This window comes from Tiliqua scincoides, chromosome 14, assembly GCF_035046505.1.
Source record: "Tiliqua scincoides isolate rTilSci1 chromosome 14, rTilSci1.hap2, whole genome shotgun sequence".
NCBI classification, from domain to species: domain Eukaryota; kingdom Metazoa; phylum Chordata; class Lepidosauria; order Squamata; family Scincidae; genus Tiliqua; species Tiliqua scincoides.
Window position 1 is genome coordinate 10749992 of NC_089834.1, and position 16710 is coordinate 10766701.

The 16710-nt window shown below is 49.0% G+C and overlaps 1 pseudogene; it reads right to left on the minus strand.

The window, feature by feature from the left end:
* Positions 1–11730: 11730 nt before the first annotated feature.
* LOC136634623 (5S ribosomal RNA) lies at positions 11731–11852 on the minus strand (annotated as a pseudogene).
* Between the last annotated feature and the right edge of the window lie 4858 nt (positions 11853–16710).

The following is a 16710-nucleotide window of genomic DNA, read 5'->3' on the forward strand; positions in this document are numbered from 1 at the left end:
GCTGGGAACCACTCACAGGGGAATGGCCATTTTCTTTATGCGCTGCTTGTGACCTTCTGAGAGGCATCTGCAGGGGAAATTAAAAGGGGGGGGGAAATCAGGCTTGATAGACATTTGTCTGATCCGACAGGGCGTGTTCTTCCAGCTTGCCAGTCTATTGCCGGTTTGTTTGCCTCTGACTCCGGCGGCTGGAGCCAGTCATTTCATTTAGGGAAAGCTGTTGATAATCAGCTGAATTGGGTTTTAATGGGGTTCGTGCAGTTAGGAGAGAATCAGTGCCTAATTGTCATGCACAGGGAGCAGAGAGGCTGAGTGTGTCGAGAGGGCTCCACAACCAGTGCTGTGCAGCCAGCCACCATTAAGTGTCTCTCTATAATACATGAGGCTCTGGAGCCCAGGTGGGACCGCTCAGCAAATGGGGAGAAATCCTCCAAGCTGCCCTTCAGAAAAACGACAGCCCAGCGGTCCCTGGAGGGGCTCTTCTGGATGAGCGCATGCAGTAACTAATGGCGAGCTCTGGCATCGGATGTGATGGATCGGCACTGTGATCCATGCTCAGAATGCGCTGCTTTCTTGCTATTCCAGGCGCACTTGTGAAGGAGCCACACACACACACACACACACACACACACACACACAAGACACTTTCTGGCTCTGGAATGCAAATCAAGCCACAGTAGGGCCGAGAAGACAGCCAGGATAGTGTCATGGTTTGGGAACTGGGCTTAGACCTGAAAGAGCCAGGTTCAAATTCCTGCTCAGTCACGAAGCTTCCTGGGTGACCCGGGGCTAGTCGCTCTCTGAAGGGTTTCTCCGCAAATTCAGTTGCCAAGAACATTCTTCAGGAGGAACCTTCTAAAATGTTGCTTTCTTGCCCTGAAAAATGGCAAGAAAACCTGACCATCAAAATGATCTTTAACCCACTGCTACAGAACCTCTAAGGGCCCCAGCCCCCGAAAAAAGGCATGCATATATTCTGTTTTGCCATCCCATAGCCAGCAGAGGGAGCACGGAAAAATGGAGTGGAGTGGTGTAGCAGGACATTTTGAAGAGGCTTGTCCCGTAGCCATGTCTCCAGTAGGATTTTCTCCGGGGTAAATTTGCCTGGGATTGTAGGCCTTAATGGAACGTGAGTCACATCCTGTAACTCAGGCAGGGTTTGGGAAAGACTGTGGCGTAGACATTAACGTGACCTTAGGTGGATGTCTTTGTTTGCCTCTTGTTGAGCCTGAATGCGTCTTCTCAACCCAGGTCCTTTGACAAAAATTTCTAGGGCAGTGTTTCTCAAACTGTGGGTCAGGGTCCACTAAGTGGGTCGCGAGCCAGTTTCAGGTGGGTCCTCATTCATTTCAATGTGTATTTTATTTCTAATAGATTAGACTTGATGCTACCAGGGTATGTGATTGCATTTGGGAAAATGGTACAGATCTGTTCTTTGGATAGGCTACTATGTCTATGCTTTTAGCAATAATAATCAGTGGGCTTGCTCTTGAGTAATTGTGGCTAGAACTGCATTCTTCTATGCATTTGGGGAATGTTTTTTACACAGGTCAGCGACTGCTTGGGAAGGTCAGGAAAGTTCTTTATTTTAAATAAATTATTAAACTTACACTTATTGTAAACTTTTAATTTGTAAATTACTTTTAATTTACTTACCTAATTGATTAACTGATGGATTTGATTTTGTCGTATGGGAGGGTGTTCAAATTTTCCTGCTTGATGATGTCACTTCTAGCCATGACATCGCTTCCAGGTTAATGACATCACTTTTCTGGTGGGTCCCAACAGATTGTCATTCTCAAAAGTGGGTCCCAGTGCTAAAAACTTTGGGAACCACTGGTCTAGGACATTCCTCTTGATGACATCGCCACTTCTGCTGGAGAGGAAGACCAGAGCTCTGCCCATCCTTCTCCCCATTGTTGACGCTCCTGATGGAATGACCCAAGACACAGGACACTGCTATCATTGTGTACAGACCCACAGCTGAACAGCTGAAGCCCCCTTACTCTAAATTCCAGTGCCTCAGTTTCACTGCCTTGTGGAGCACACAACCCAGTTCTCCCCAGCCTGCCCCGGGTTGCATAGGCTATGAAGCAGAAGAGGCATCAGAGCCGTGGAGGTTTCAATGGGCAGGTGCATAAAAAATATTCAACAAGGCTGGAAGGAAATTGACCTGCTTCCCCCTCACCCACATTCTCACCAGCCGATGCTGACCCAGAATTGTGCTACAAATATTGTAGTCCTTTCAGGCTATTTAAAGAAAGCTCAGGAACGAGGCTCCCGCTTTCCCCAGAAGGAATGTACGTCGCTTGCGTCTCCTTTAATTGCCTTTTGATTAAAAAAACATCAGCATGATGGGCCTATGGCCTGATCCAGTGGGGCTGTTCTTATGTTCTTTTGTGCATGTGGCCCTTTCGCCATGTGCTGAGACAAGAGAAATCAGAGAGGGCCAGAGAACCTGTCCAAAGGTGGGTCCAGTGTGGACGTCTTGGCAAGAGGAGTTTGCACCATCTGCCGTCATTGGCTCAGAAAGTTCAACGGGGTGCCTATCTTCATAGGCTTCAGCTTGGCAAATGTGGGACTCCTCTTGAACCCACTCCCCCATGGCATGATGGGAAGCATCTTCAAGAGCCTAGAGCACTGGTTCCCAACCCAATTGGTTCCCACAGGTAGTCCGTGGGACCCCGAGAAGTGGTCTGCAAGGTCTCAGGGGGAAAAAGTCTCTTCAGTCACTTCCAGTGTCTTGCTAAGCAAGCGATACCCCACAGACCAGCTAGAGAGGGTGGGGAATAGACAGCCTGCAGACGGCAACAAAAGCAGCAGCACCCAAATATTTTCTATAAATAATAATCTAATAAAATTTAATTGTATTTTTTGTGTGCAGGAGTTGGGGGGGGTTGCCTCTGATCCACAACTATTCCAATTTTTGCCTCATTGGTCTGTGGGCTCCTAAAGATTGGGAACCACAGGCCTAGAGGATGGGAAGGGTGGGGCAAGTGAGCATCACAATTCCTCTCCTTTTCCTGCTCAACGAGCTGGAATCCCTAGCATGTATGCACTGCTGAAACAGAAACGCCTGCGTTGGCTCGGTCATGTTGTGAGAATGGATGATGGCCAGATCCCAAAGGATCTCCTTTATGGAGAACTCGTGCAAGGAAAGCGCCCTACAGGTAGACCACAGCTGCGATACAAGGACATCTGCAAGAGGGATCTGAAGGCCTTAAGAGTGGACCTCAACAGGTGGGAAACCCTGGCCTCTGAACGGCCTGCTTGGAGGCAGGCTGTGCAACATGGCCTTTCCCAGTTTGAAGAGACACTTGGCCAAAAGGCTGAGGCTAAGAGGCAAAGAAGGAAGGCTCATAGCCAGGGAGACAGACCAGGGACAGACTGCACTTGCTCCCGTTGTGGAAGGGATTGTCACTCCCGAATTGGCCTTTTCAGCCACATTAGACACTGTTCCAGAACCACCTTTCAGAGCGCGATACCATAGTCTTTTGAGACTGAAGGTTGCCAACACTGGTAGCAGATCAACGTTGTGTGTGTGCAACTTTTCATTATGCCTCATCTTTCTACCAATCAGAAGGGGAGGTGAGTCAGAGTGGATATGCCAACCAGGTCTATTCCAATTTGAGAGCCAGGATGCTATAGTGGTTTGGGAGTTGGTGTTAGACCTGGAAAAGCCAGGTTCAAATCCCTGCTCAGTTGTGAAGCTTCCTGGGTTTCTGGGTGACCTTGGCCCGTCTCTCTCTCTCTCTCCCTCTCTCTCTCTGCTGCACCTACCTCACAGGGTTGTGTGTGAGGGTTGCCCAATGCAACCTCTCCCAAACCATCATTTGCAGACTGAGGACCAAATCCTATCCAATTTTCTAGTACCAGTGTAGCTGTGCCAATGGGGCATGCGCTGTCTTCTGTGCTAGGTAAACAGTCACAGAGATGTCCTCAAGGTATGGGAATATTTGTTCCCTCACCCTGGGGCTCCATTGAGGTTGCACCGGTGCTGGAAAGTTGGATAGGATTGGGCCCTGAACTTGTGAAGCGGCACAAGCCGATCCATGTCTACTCAGAAGAAAGCCCCATGAATCCCAACAGGATTGACTCCCATGTAAGTGCACACGGGAGTGCAGCCCAAGTCCCTAACTTTGGCCTCTATTCAACCCGTGAAAGTGGAAGCTTCAAGACAAAATGGCTGTGGCAGGACTGCCATGGGCACCTGAGGTTGGATCGTGACCCACTTTTGGGTCCTGACCCACCTGTTGAAGACCCCTGACTTAGTCTGCTGCATTGTCTTGCATGAGAAGTGCCCATGCGGTGGCTTGAAGCCAACTTAGATATTCCATGTCTTCACCTTTGGCCACGGATCGAGGCCATTGGGAACCACAGGGGTATGTTTCAAACCCAAGTCCTTCCACACTGACTCTCCCCATCTTTTATCCCTCTCTCTCTTTTCTTTTGGAGTCTCCATCTCTCCCTCATCCCCATTTTTAAAACGCAATGGTTACTATAGAAACATGCTGTGATTGGTTTGGAAGAAAAACCTTCCCGAACCTTGATGGCTTTGCGGAAAGTCACGTTATATAATGGCTGGGAATTTACACCATGGTCTCGTAAACATTGTCGGATTCTCTGGTGGTTACCATGACCACGTTTGTGGTGTACGAGTATTTATAGTATCCTGAGGTCATTGCTGGTAATTATCCATTCAGGACAACAGCACCCTGATTTATAAGTCTCTAATCCCCAGACTGAGCAATTCCAGACAGATATGCACATAAGCGATCCAGCTGGAGCTTAAGCACATTGTAAGGGGCTAGCGGCAGGAACACAATCCACTCCACAACTCCTACATCACCACAACGCACTCCCAACTGGTGTGTCATGGGTGCTGATTCAGGGGTGGGTTGACACCTGTCCTGGATGAAATCGCACTCCCCTGAAAGGATCAGGTTTACTGTCCAAGTGTCCCCTGGATCCAAGAGCCACACGTGGCCTTTGCCCTGCTTCCTGCGCAAACCAATTTGACCACAGCATTACAAGCCTTTTCCCCACCTTGTCTAGACTACTGCAATGCACTCTGCTTTGGGGCTGCCCTTGAAGACTGTGTGGAAAGGAGAGAGGAGTAAGATCTTGAATTTTCAAGGATTGTCTCAGGTTCTCCCAGTTAGGGGACCATTTCTATTCAACTTTCCAGCGCTGTTGCAGCTGCAGTGCAGCCCTAAGGCAAGGAAATAAATGTTCTCTTACCTTGTGGAGGCCTCCGTAACTACCCTCCCACCACAAGATGCAGTGCACCCCCCATTGGCATGACTACACCAGGGCTGGAAAGTTGGATAGGATTGGGCCCTAGGTTGCCCGTTTTCAACCCAAGACTCAAGCTTTGGAAGACCCGAGGCTTGGAGGTCCTTTGCTTCTTTCTCTTCCCTTTCATGCAAAATGTAGTGACCTCTGCAGGTCCGTCCCCCCACCTCACCTCCCCCCATTGGCATGTAAGGACAGGAAGAAGAGACAGAGGACTGATGTGGAGACAGGAGTTTTGTACCAGGGTCATTGGCTGCCAGAATATTCTTTTAAAACACAACTTTAACAAGTATTTCACTTCCCGATAAAAAGAGATTGCATTTTTCCATCCAGTACAAAACAAGGATTTCCCGCCTTTCCCCCGTCTCTTTCCCCCATCTCATTGCTGTCACTAGGCATCCCAGAGGCATTTCTGGTGTTTATGTCACCCAGTACAAGAGCTCATTGCATCACCCCCAGGACAGACCTCCTCACCGGTCACCCAACAAATCAGGAACCAACAAAAACCCCAGCGGCCAGCTTGATGACGCTCACACCACTGAATACGAGTTTGAATTAGCTCTGATACGTGGAAGTGAGACCTGACTCACACTAACACCTGCTGTGTCATCATAACACCGCATTGGCTCTTGGAATAATCGGTCTCATTTGTCAGTTTTGAGATAAAGGCATCCACTTTTTGTTACATAAGGAAGTTGCGTTTTCCATTTTTGGTTATTTGGCCATAACCTTTGATAGAATACATAGATTTCAACGTGGTTTGTTCCACTGCGTTCTGCATTAAATTATGCATCGACCGATATAGAACATGATGGCATTATTCAAAAATACCAATATTTCACAACTTTGGCCAATAGTGGTGCCACCCCACCCATCGAGTGCATCATCCCATGTGGTCTGCAACCCTCGCAATGCCACTGACTGAGGAACTCCAGGGTTTCGACAGTACACAACTATGTGACATCGTTAGGCCCCACCTTCTGAGGGCCCAATCCTATCCAATTTTCCAGCACCGGTGCAGCTGCAATGCAGCCCCAAAGTAAGGGAACAAATGTTCCCATCCCTTAAGGAGGCCTCTGTGATTGCTGCCCCATCACAAGATACAGTGTATGTCCCATTGACACAGCTGCACCAGCACTGGAACATTGGATAGAATTGGGCCCTGAAAACCTGACCTGTCAACCATATAGAGGAGCCAAGACAGGTGATCTAGAGCAGGGGTGTCCAAAGTTTTTGGCAGGAGGGCCACATCATCTCTCTGACACTGTGTCGGGGGCTGGGGAAGAAAAGAATTAATTTACATTTAAAATTTGAATAAATTTACATAAGTTTACATAAATGAATATATTAAAGATGAACTTGTATGAATGAAGGTCTTGCAATAGCTCAAAGTCTATAAAAGGCCTTGCACAAAGCAAGGCTGGCCTTTCCTTTGGCTGCCTCTTCTGCATCACAGACGTGAAACAACATGCAGTGGAGGGAGTCCTTATCCCACAGCTCATGCGAGAGGTCAAACAGTCGCCCTCATGCTGAGAGCAGTTGCGTGTGACCAGTGCGGGCTCCAACAAATCTCCAGAGGGCCAGAGGCTCATTGGAGACTGGGGGTTCCCTGAGGGCCGCATTGAGAGGCCTCAAGGGCCGCAAGTGGCCCCAGGGCCGGGGTTTGGGCACCCCTGATCTAGAGTGATTCCTCTCATCACTTCTTCCTTCTTTCCCCTGCTTCCACTGCCTTTTAGGAGAGTCAAAGGCAGGGAATTGGGAGGGCAAGTGGGTGACTCCAATGGGACCATGGTTGTCCCATTACTGGGAGTGGCTTAGTGGGACTGTGACATTGTTGGACTAGCCCTGAACAGATCAGCTCTTCTTCCGAGGATATAACCTAGCAGAGGAGGAATGAGAGGGAGGGACATGGGAAAGTTTGAATGCCATAAGTTCTCCAAAACTCTGCCGTATTTCAGCCCAGCAGGAAAGCTGGTGCAGCCCCGGGAGAAACATCCCTTGCTTGTGTTATTGCTGGCATTTGTAGCTTCCTGGACATCAGTCACTAGGAAATTCCTGAGACCAAATTTTCCATTGTGTTTTTCATGTTTCATTTTCCAAAAAAAGAAGTAGGAGAAGGCACAATAAAACAAAACAGCACAGGAATCCCAATATTGACTCCGGAGGTTTGAAAGGAGTATTGAGTACCAGAGCCTCCCAAACCGTTCAGTTGTTTTCTTTTTCCTCCCCGGAACGATTTATGACCTCACTCCTCTTCCTTCGGTGACGTCACAGAAGGTTGCCATGGGCACTGCTTTGTGTTGTCACCAACAAAGAGAGATGGGAGCATTCTGAGCGGCACAAGAAAGCTTGGAACAAGAAGGAAGAGAAAACAGGAATAGAGTCCTCCCCCCAAAGTGATAAATCCTCCCCCCAAAGTGATAAATCTACTTTAATGAGGTTGTGGTTTCTTGAGAGTTGATTAGTATCATTCCAGCACTTTATGCTGGTGGAAGCCCAAAATCCTATGCCTGTTTATCTCAAGGCCAGATCTTCCAAAACAGTGTGCCTTTTCCTGTCTGTGCATCGAAAATCTTTAGCAAAGAGGGGCGTCAGATACCCCCTGTTTTGAAAAGAGATGACCACAGTTCCTTTCTCTCCTGGTCAAGGGCTTTCCTGAGGCAGCCAATGAACCACTGTGGGAAGTACATCCAATAAAACCAATTAGGGGGAAAGTTACAACAGACCAAAAGGAGGTCTGTTTTGCTCAGCGGTGTAGCTAGCCACCCTGGAGGCTGGGGCAAAGTTAAAAATGGTGCCCCCCACATCACACTTGGAAGGGATATTGCTTCCACATTTGATATCACACCTGGATTTAAAAAAAAAAAAATCTGAAAAATTAAAAAATCCACCAAATCCCCCCACCCCCAGCCCCCCGCTTGTTCGCCCCCCAAGATGCATGAGCAGCAATTGGAGTCTTTGGCCACTCGCTTCCCTTGCTTCACTGGCTTCCCCCACCTCCAGTCCCCTCCTACTTGCTCCCCAAACTCTCTGGTGACCCTCCAAGCCCCTGGAGCAAAGGGAGCAAGTGGCCAGAGACTGTGATCTCCACTACCCCTCTTGCAAAGGGGGTAGTGTGATCCCCACTACCACCTCTTGTTTTTTCCAGCATTTTTTTGCAACACGTGTGAGCGGCAATTGCGAGCGGGGGGCACAATTGCGCAGGCGGCTAGCCTGTTGCCCCCAGGCAGCCTGCAGTCCGGTGCAATTGCTACCCCTCCATCCCCTCTAGCTACACCACTGGTGTTGCTGCATACAGCGCATAATTTGTCTGTGGAATTCCTTGCCACAAGGTGTGGGATGGCTTTGAAAGGGAACTGGACAAGTTCAGGGCAGGCAGGGGTGGCTACTAGTCATGATTCCTACTGGCTACTACTTGTGGCTTCTAGTACTAGTATTATTAGTAGTACTAGTAGCCACAAGTAGTAGCCACTAGGAATAATAATAATACGAATAGTAGTAGCTACTATTAGTAGTAGCTACTATTAGTAGTAGCTACTAGTGGCATTTAGGTGGTCACTCTGAAAAGCAGAGTAGAGTGCATGAGTCTTGGGCCTGATCCAGCAGGGCTCTTATGTTCTTCATGACCCGAGTGAAGCAGTGTGTAAACAACCTCCAATCTTTCATATGTTCTGATTCTACCGTCCATCCATGTTCACTGGACCAGATTCTCATTCATTTTTAAGGCACACCTGAATCCCCTTTGTGGTGCTTTTTTTGGTGCTCTGGCCCACAGATTGGGATTCAGTGCCCCAAATTCTAGACCTCAGAACCCCATCCCGAAGCAAGGCACCAAACATTCTCTTCCCAAAGCATATTAAAAGAATGGACTTTTCCTTGCCATGTATTTATGAGAATAATAAACTTCAGAGAAAAATTGTGTCAACTTGCTAACTGTTTTAAATGCGCTCCTTTGTTCAGGTGCGGGAGAGCTCCTTGCTGGCTTTTTTTGCTGAGCTTTCCTTCTGTAATGAGCTAATCCATGGGAGGGGGAAGCTTTAATTAATTTCCTCTCAGATGTGTTCTCTGTCCAATCCATCTTTTCAAACGTCTTCCCTGAAAGCCTAACCGGCTTAGAGGCAGGTCCGAGGGAATTCTCACACGTTCCCGGAGTCCCACCATGGGAAGATGGCTTGCTGACTTGTCGTGTGGCCAGATGGGGTACTTTGTTCACATAGGCCGGGGCCTGTTCACACTTGTCAAGTCACTCTGGATTTGCGCTAATGCTGCATTTTTGTGGCATGTGTTCTCTCGCCTCTCGATGCTCTTGTTCGTTCGCTGCTTTTCGCCAGAGGTGGGCCAAGGGGAGCCCCGGGACTGGATGTGGCCCGCAAGAGTCTCCAATCCAGCTCTCCACCGGCTCCCAACCTAGGGCGCTCGCTCCATCTGAGTGGATAGGGAGTGGACAGAGTGGATAGGGAGATGCTCTTTACACTCTCACATAACCAGAACCAGGGGACATCCACTCAAATTGAGTGTTGGGAGAGTTAGAACAGACAAGAGAAAATATTTCTTTACTCAGCATGTGGTTGGTCTGTGGAACTCCTTGCCACAGGATGTGGTGACGGCATCTGGCCTGGATGCCTTTAAAAGGGGATTGGACAAGTTTCTGGAGGAAAAATCCATTACGGGGTACAAGCCATGATGTGTATGCGCAACCTCCTGATTTTAGAAATGGGCTATGTCAGAAGGCCAGATGCAAGGGAGGGCACCAGGATGAGGTCTCTTGTTATCTGGTGTGCTCCCTGGGGCATTTGGTGGGCCGCTGTGAGATACAGGAAGCTGGACTAGATGGGCCTATGGCCTGATTCAGTGGGGCTGACAATTCCCAGAATGCCTTGCAGGTCTTCTTGTTAAGTGGTGTGCTCCCTGGGGCATTTGGTGGGCCGCTGTGACATACAGGAAGCTGGACTAGATGGGCCTATGGCCTGATCCAGTGGGACTGTTCTTATGTTCTTAACTACAATTCCCAGAATGCCTTGCAGGTCTTTTGTTAACTAGTGTGCTCCCTGGGGCATTTGGTGGGCCGCTGTGACATACAGGAAGCTGGACTAGATGGGCCTATGGCCTGATCCAGTGGGGCTGTTCTTATGTTCTTATCTCTCCGAACCTTCTCCATTGCCGATGCTGGTGCTGTCCATCCATACTTGCTCCCAGTTTGTAGCATTTGCTGCATCTGCGCATGGAGGAAAGGCCAAGGCACATGTTAACCAACCCACCGTGCCTGGATGGAGCCTGAGCAAGTGCATGACCCAGCAGGAATCAGCACAGAACTGTCCTTAAATCAGTGGCGTCACTAAGGTTTGCATCACCCGGTGTGGGAGCCCGGTGCGTCACCCATGATGGACCTCCTCTCATGCAGTGAGAGGGGCAATGTCCCAGTCGGTGGGCTTGCTAATGTACCGTTGCCCCACCCCGCTGGTTTTTTGACTATAACTTTTGATAGGATACAGATATTTTGGTGTGATTTGTTTCACTGCCTACTGCAGGGGTGCCCAAACCCTGGCCCTGGGGCCACATGCGGCCCTTGAGGCCTCTCAATGCAGCCCTCAGGGAGCCCCCAGTCTCCAATGAGCCTCTGGCCCTCCGGAGATTTGTTGGAGCCCGCACTGGCCTGACGCAACTGCTCTCAGCGTGAGGGCAACTGTTTGACGTCTCAAGTGAGCTGTGGGATGAGGGCTCCCTCCACTGCTTGCTGTTTCATGTCTCTGATGCAGCAAAGGAAAGGCCAGCCTTGCTTTGTGCAAGGCCTTGTATAGGCCTTGAACTATTGCAAGACCTTCATTCATTCATATAACTTCATCTTTAATATATTCATTTATGTAAACTTATGCAAATTTATTCAAATTTTAAATGTAAATTAATTCTTTTTTCCCCCCCGGCCCCCGACACAGTGTCAGAGAGATGATGTGGCCCTCCAGCCAAAAACCTCTGGCCTACTGCATGAAATCACACTTCGAATGATATATAACATGATGGGATGATTCGAAAATACCAAGATTTTATAAATTTAGGTCAGCAGCGGTGTCATTGCCCCCATGTGTGTCACCTGGTATGGTTGGCAATCTTCAGTCTCGAAAGACTATGGTATAAGCCTACAGCACCCAGTATTCCCAGGCGGTCTCCCATCCAAGTACTAACCAGGCCTGACCCTGCTTAGCTTCCGAGATCAGACAAGATCGGGAGATAGTGTTCAGTATAGGGAGATGGTTGGCAACCTTCAGTCTTGAAAGACTATGGTGTAAGCCTACAGCACCCGGTATTCCTAGGCGGTCTCCCATCCAAGTACTAACCAGGCCTGACTCTGCTTAGCTTCTGAGATCAGACAAGATCGGGAGATAGTGTTCAGTATAGGGAGATGGTTGGCAACCTTCAGTCTCGAAAGACTATGGTAGAAGCTTACAGCACCCGGTATTCCCAGGCGGTCTCCCATCCAAGTACTAACCAGGCCTGACCCTGCTTAGCTTCCGAGATCAGACGAGATCGGGCATGTCATTAAGCAGATGATGGCCAGCAGCTGTTATGGCCTGCACGCTTTGCACCCCCTAGGAACACCAGTGCCTTAAATGAGAGAGAGCGAACCAGAACCATTCAGCACTAGAGAACTGGACTGTGAGCGTCCTGGGTTCCAAAAAGAACGGAATGCAATATTTCAGGGGTAGTCAAACCATGGTTTGAAAGCCACATGTGGTTCTTTGACATACTCTTGGGAGTATGTTGGCTGAAGCTAAGCAGGGTCAGGCCTGGTTAGTACTTGGATGGGAGACCACCTGAGAACACTGGGTGCTGTAGGTTTATACCATAGTCTTTCGAGACTGAAGATTGCCAACCAACCATGTTGGCTGAGCTCCTTTTTTTGCATCACAATTAATATTAAAGGGAAACCAAACATTTTCAAGCTTTATGATTATTTACCAGGATTAAAAAAACAACCACTCAGAGTCCACTGGATTAAAACGTAAGTTTAATGTTCATGGTGAGTACATATATTGGAGAATTTAAGAACTTAAATATTGTGGCTCTCAAACACCTGAAATTCTGTTGTTTGTGGCTCTTACGTTAAAGAAGTCTGGCCACCCTGCGATAGTGAGTCAAGCACGCATTGTGACCCTGTGTACCATTTCCAGACCCCACTGCGGCTCTCAGGCCGAAAGGTTTGCCCACCTCTACCCCTCCTCTCTGTTCTCCAGCTTCTCCTGGGCAAATGTGCCCTCAGCCTCAACCTGGAAAGACACTCTCTGCTCCCCTCTGCTTCCGACTTCCACCAGCCTTAATAGGCACTTTGAAACACAGGGGGGTTCGGGCAGGCACCTCCCTGGACGGGCTCATGATTTCAATTTACTAACGCGGTGGAAAGCCGGAAAAGCCAGCTGGGCCCTGCTGGCTCCGAAGAGCTGCTAATCAGCAGGAAAAGGTGCTTTGGAAGGAGCAAGACTGCTCTCTGCAAGAGGGTTCCTGAAGAGCAGGCAAGCTACTGGGAGGTGTAGTTGCCTGCCCCACAGCCTGCCAACTGGAGAAACGGGGCTGGTTGCAACTGAGTTCCTGAGAAGGCCCATCACTATAATGTCTACACTCCCAGCGGGTTAGGGATTCCCAAACTAGGTGACCCACTGCGACCTTGGGTGCTGGGATCTCTTTTTACCATTGGGAGGGGGGGGGTCTTCCGCTGATTACTCCGCTCATCAGCTTTCCCCTCCAACAAGAAACAGCCCCCTTCTGACAGCAAACAGCCTTGGATGCCTCTCAGCTGGTGCCTCTAGGCACCGATTGATTTCTGCGCCACGAGAGGAGGGTCATGCTTACCTGAGACAGCGACCCGCGTCGGCTGTATTCTGTCAGAGGAGGAACTGACAGCGCTCACGCATCGGATTCCAGGATGTGCGGCTCTCCTTCCTGGGGATTCTCCTGGCAGCCTGTCTAGCTTCAGAGCTTGTGTGGCGGGCTTGTTGTGGTCTGATCAATACAAATGAACCGCTCTCGCTTTTTTTGGGGGGGGGGGGGGTTCGCCTCTCACTTCTTCTCTATGAAATGATTCAGGCAGCCTGCACATGGCAAGAGAGAAAACCGGCCTTGCAGGCCAGGGAAGTTGTTGGTACCCGCTTTCTCCTGCAACCAATAGGTGTGTTCACCCAGGTACAGCAATACTTTGACTTTCATCCACTGGACTTTAATCACTTTGCCCTTTCAGCCGTTTTCAATTAGAACCACATTTCAAATGGCCTTACAGGCAATTCTACTCTATGGAGCCTGGTTGGCAACCTTCAGTCTGGAAAGACTATGGTAGAAGCCTACAGCACCCGGTATTCCCAGGCGGTCTCCCATCCAAGTACTAACAAGGCCTGACCCTGCTTAGCTTCCGAGATCAGACAAGATTGGGAGATAGTGTTCAGTATAGGGAGATGGTTGGCAACCTTCAGTCTTGAAAGACTATGGTAGAAGCCTACAGCACCCGGTATTCCCTGGCAGTCTCCCATCCAAGTACTAACCAGGCCTGACCCTGCTTAGCTTCCGAGATCAGACAAGATTGGGAGAGAGTGTTCAGTATAGGGAGATGGTTGGCAACCTTCAGTCTCGAAAGACTATGGTATAAGCCTACAGCACCCGGTATTCCCAGGCGGTCTCCCATCCAAGTACTAACCAGGCCTGACCCTGCTTAGCTTCCGAGATCAGACAAGATTGGGAGAGAGTGTTCAGTATAGGGAGATGGTTGGCAACCTTCAGTCTCGAAAGACTATGGTAGAAGCCTACAGCACTCAGTATTCCCAAGTGGTCTCCCATCCAAGTACTAACCAGGCCTGACCCTGCTTAGCTTCTGAGATCAGACGAGATCGCGCATGTGCAGGGTAACAGTTGCTGAGGTTCAGAGATATGCACTGGCGAAAAATCAGCAGTACTTCTGTTTATAAGTTCTGACAGTTTGGGGAGTTTGTGTACAGCCTTTTCTGAATGGGGGGTGGCACTGGAGGGGTGGCACTCCTACTAGGAACCAGGATCACAACCAGGGCTAGCTCAAGACTGCCTGGCATCTAGGACCATGTGCCTGACAATGCCCCAATTACCGGGTTATGTGCAAACTAGTGGAAGGAGGTGGAGAAGCATAAAGGCAAATGGGCCAATCAGATCGGTTCATGGTGTTGGTTATAATTTATTTTTCACATTTTCATTCCAATTTTCCTCCAAGGACCTCAGGGTGGTGTACTTGGTTCTTTCCCTTCCTCTGTCCTCACAGCAACCCTGTGAGGTAGTGAGGCTGAGATGCAGTGACTGATTATTATTACTTAGAAATAAATAAAATACTGATTCTTTCCATATCTCCTTTTTTAAAGTCTAGTAAACATAGGTGGGTCCCGACAGTGTTTTTAAAAAAGTGGGTCCCGGTGCTAAAAAGTTTGGGAACAGCTGACCTAGAGAATCCCTTCCAAGGTGAAAAGGCAGGACAGACATCCTCTGATCATAGAAATCAATGAATGGTAGAACCCAAATGCATGCCTGTTTGCGACTTCTTCGTAATAATTGATCCAGCGTATGAATTTGGCACCTATTGGCCAGGATCTGGGACATATGTAACCCTTTCTAATAATTTCCGGACTGCATCACAGATTCCTTGCGAGGGCCGCTGCCCTGTTTGCAAGTGTACCGTCGACAACGGAGGTAGACTATGCTAGAGGCAGCTTTTCCTGGGCATGCTGCTTTCGAAAGAACTTCACCCAGCCCCAGCTTTGACAAGCTGCAACAAGTTTCCCAGAAGGACAATCTGCACTGACAACCCTTCTGTGTTGGGGCTTTGATCTCTTGCTGCTGTTTCCCAACCCCATCACCCAGGAACATTGCTTAGGTGGGCGTGGGCGTAGTGCAATGCTGCCAGGAGAGCAAGCAAAGCAGTTGGCGTGGCTTTCGCCCAAGCAGCGGCGTAGCTAGAGGGGGTGTAGAGGTAGAAATAGTACCGGGCTGCAGGCTTCCCGTCTAGCCACCCGTTTGTGCAATTGGATCCCCTACAATTGCACCCCCTGCGGAAAAATGGCACTCTGCGAGAGGGGCAGAGGGGGTCGCAGTCTCTGTCTGCTTGTTCCCCTTGTTCCAGGGACTTGGGGGTGACCAGGGGACATGGAGGGCAAGCAGGAGGGGGCTAGAGGTGGGGGGAGGTGACAGATGTTTTTTATTTGTCATTAAAAAAATAAAATGTGGATGTGATGTCACACCCAGCAGTGATGTCAGTTCCAGGTGTGCCATGGGGGGGGTATCATTTTTAATTTTGCCCAGGCTCCAGGGTGGCTAGTTATGCCACAGCACCCAAGCCGTGAGCTGCCCTGATTTCATAAGATATAGCCTGCCAGACTTTGCAACCACAGGGTGGACTGCCAGAGTCTGGGCTGAATCACCTGTAACAACATGTAGGAGGCTTCACACAGGACTGGCTTTGGGAGGAGAAGGACAGACCAGGGTAAGTGTGAAGGAGAGGAGAGGTGGGCTCGTGTGTCTCTGCTGGTGATGCTCTAGCCAACCACTTTTCTCTCCTCTTCTACTCCATTCTTCTCTTTCTTGTTGAATTCAGGGAGCAAGAGGAGGAGGCAGCTGCCGTGGAAGAGGGAGCGGCAGTTCTGCATTGTCTCAGGTGATAGGAGGTCTTGGCAGGGTCGGTTTGCCACGGTCAGGGCCCAATCCGACCCAACCTTCCGGCACTGATTCATCTGTGCCAATAGGGTGTGTGCTGTACCCTGCAGTGGGGGGAGGGAAGGAGGCATCTTCAAGGTAAGGGAGGAATAAAAATGAGCACTGAATGATTACATCAAGAAGAGCAAAGAAGGACTACTGGTTGAAGTGTCAATAGGAAAGAAAGTTAAAATAAACGCTACAAAAAAAAGTTGAGGTGCAAACACACCTAGAAAACTGGAAAGGAAAGCAACTTCATGGGCAATATTTGAAATATAATATAAATATTATATTTATTTATAATATACGAATAAATATTATTATATTAAATTGTATTATATTATATTCTGATAAAGAAATCACCTGGAAATGACTGCAGAATGGACATTTGTAGAAAGAAATGAAAAAGACAAAAGAAAATATTTCTTTACTCAGCGTGTGGTTGGTCTGTGGAACTCCTTGCCACAGGATGTGGTGATGGCGTCTGGCCTGGATGCCTTTAAAAGGGGATTGGACAAGTTTCTGGAGGAAAAATCCATTACGGGTTACAAGCCATGATGTGTATGCGCAACCTCCTGATTTTAGAAATGGGCTATGTCAGATGCAAGGGAGGGCACCAGGATGTTATCTGGTCTCTTGTTATCTGGTGTGCTCCCTGGGGCATTTGGTGGGCCGCTGTGAGATACAGGAAGCTGGACTAGATGGGCCTATGGCCTGATCCAGTGG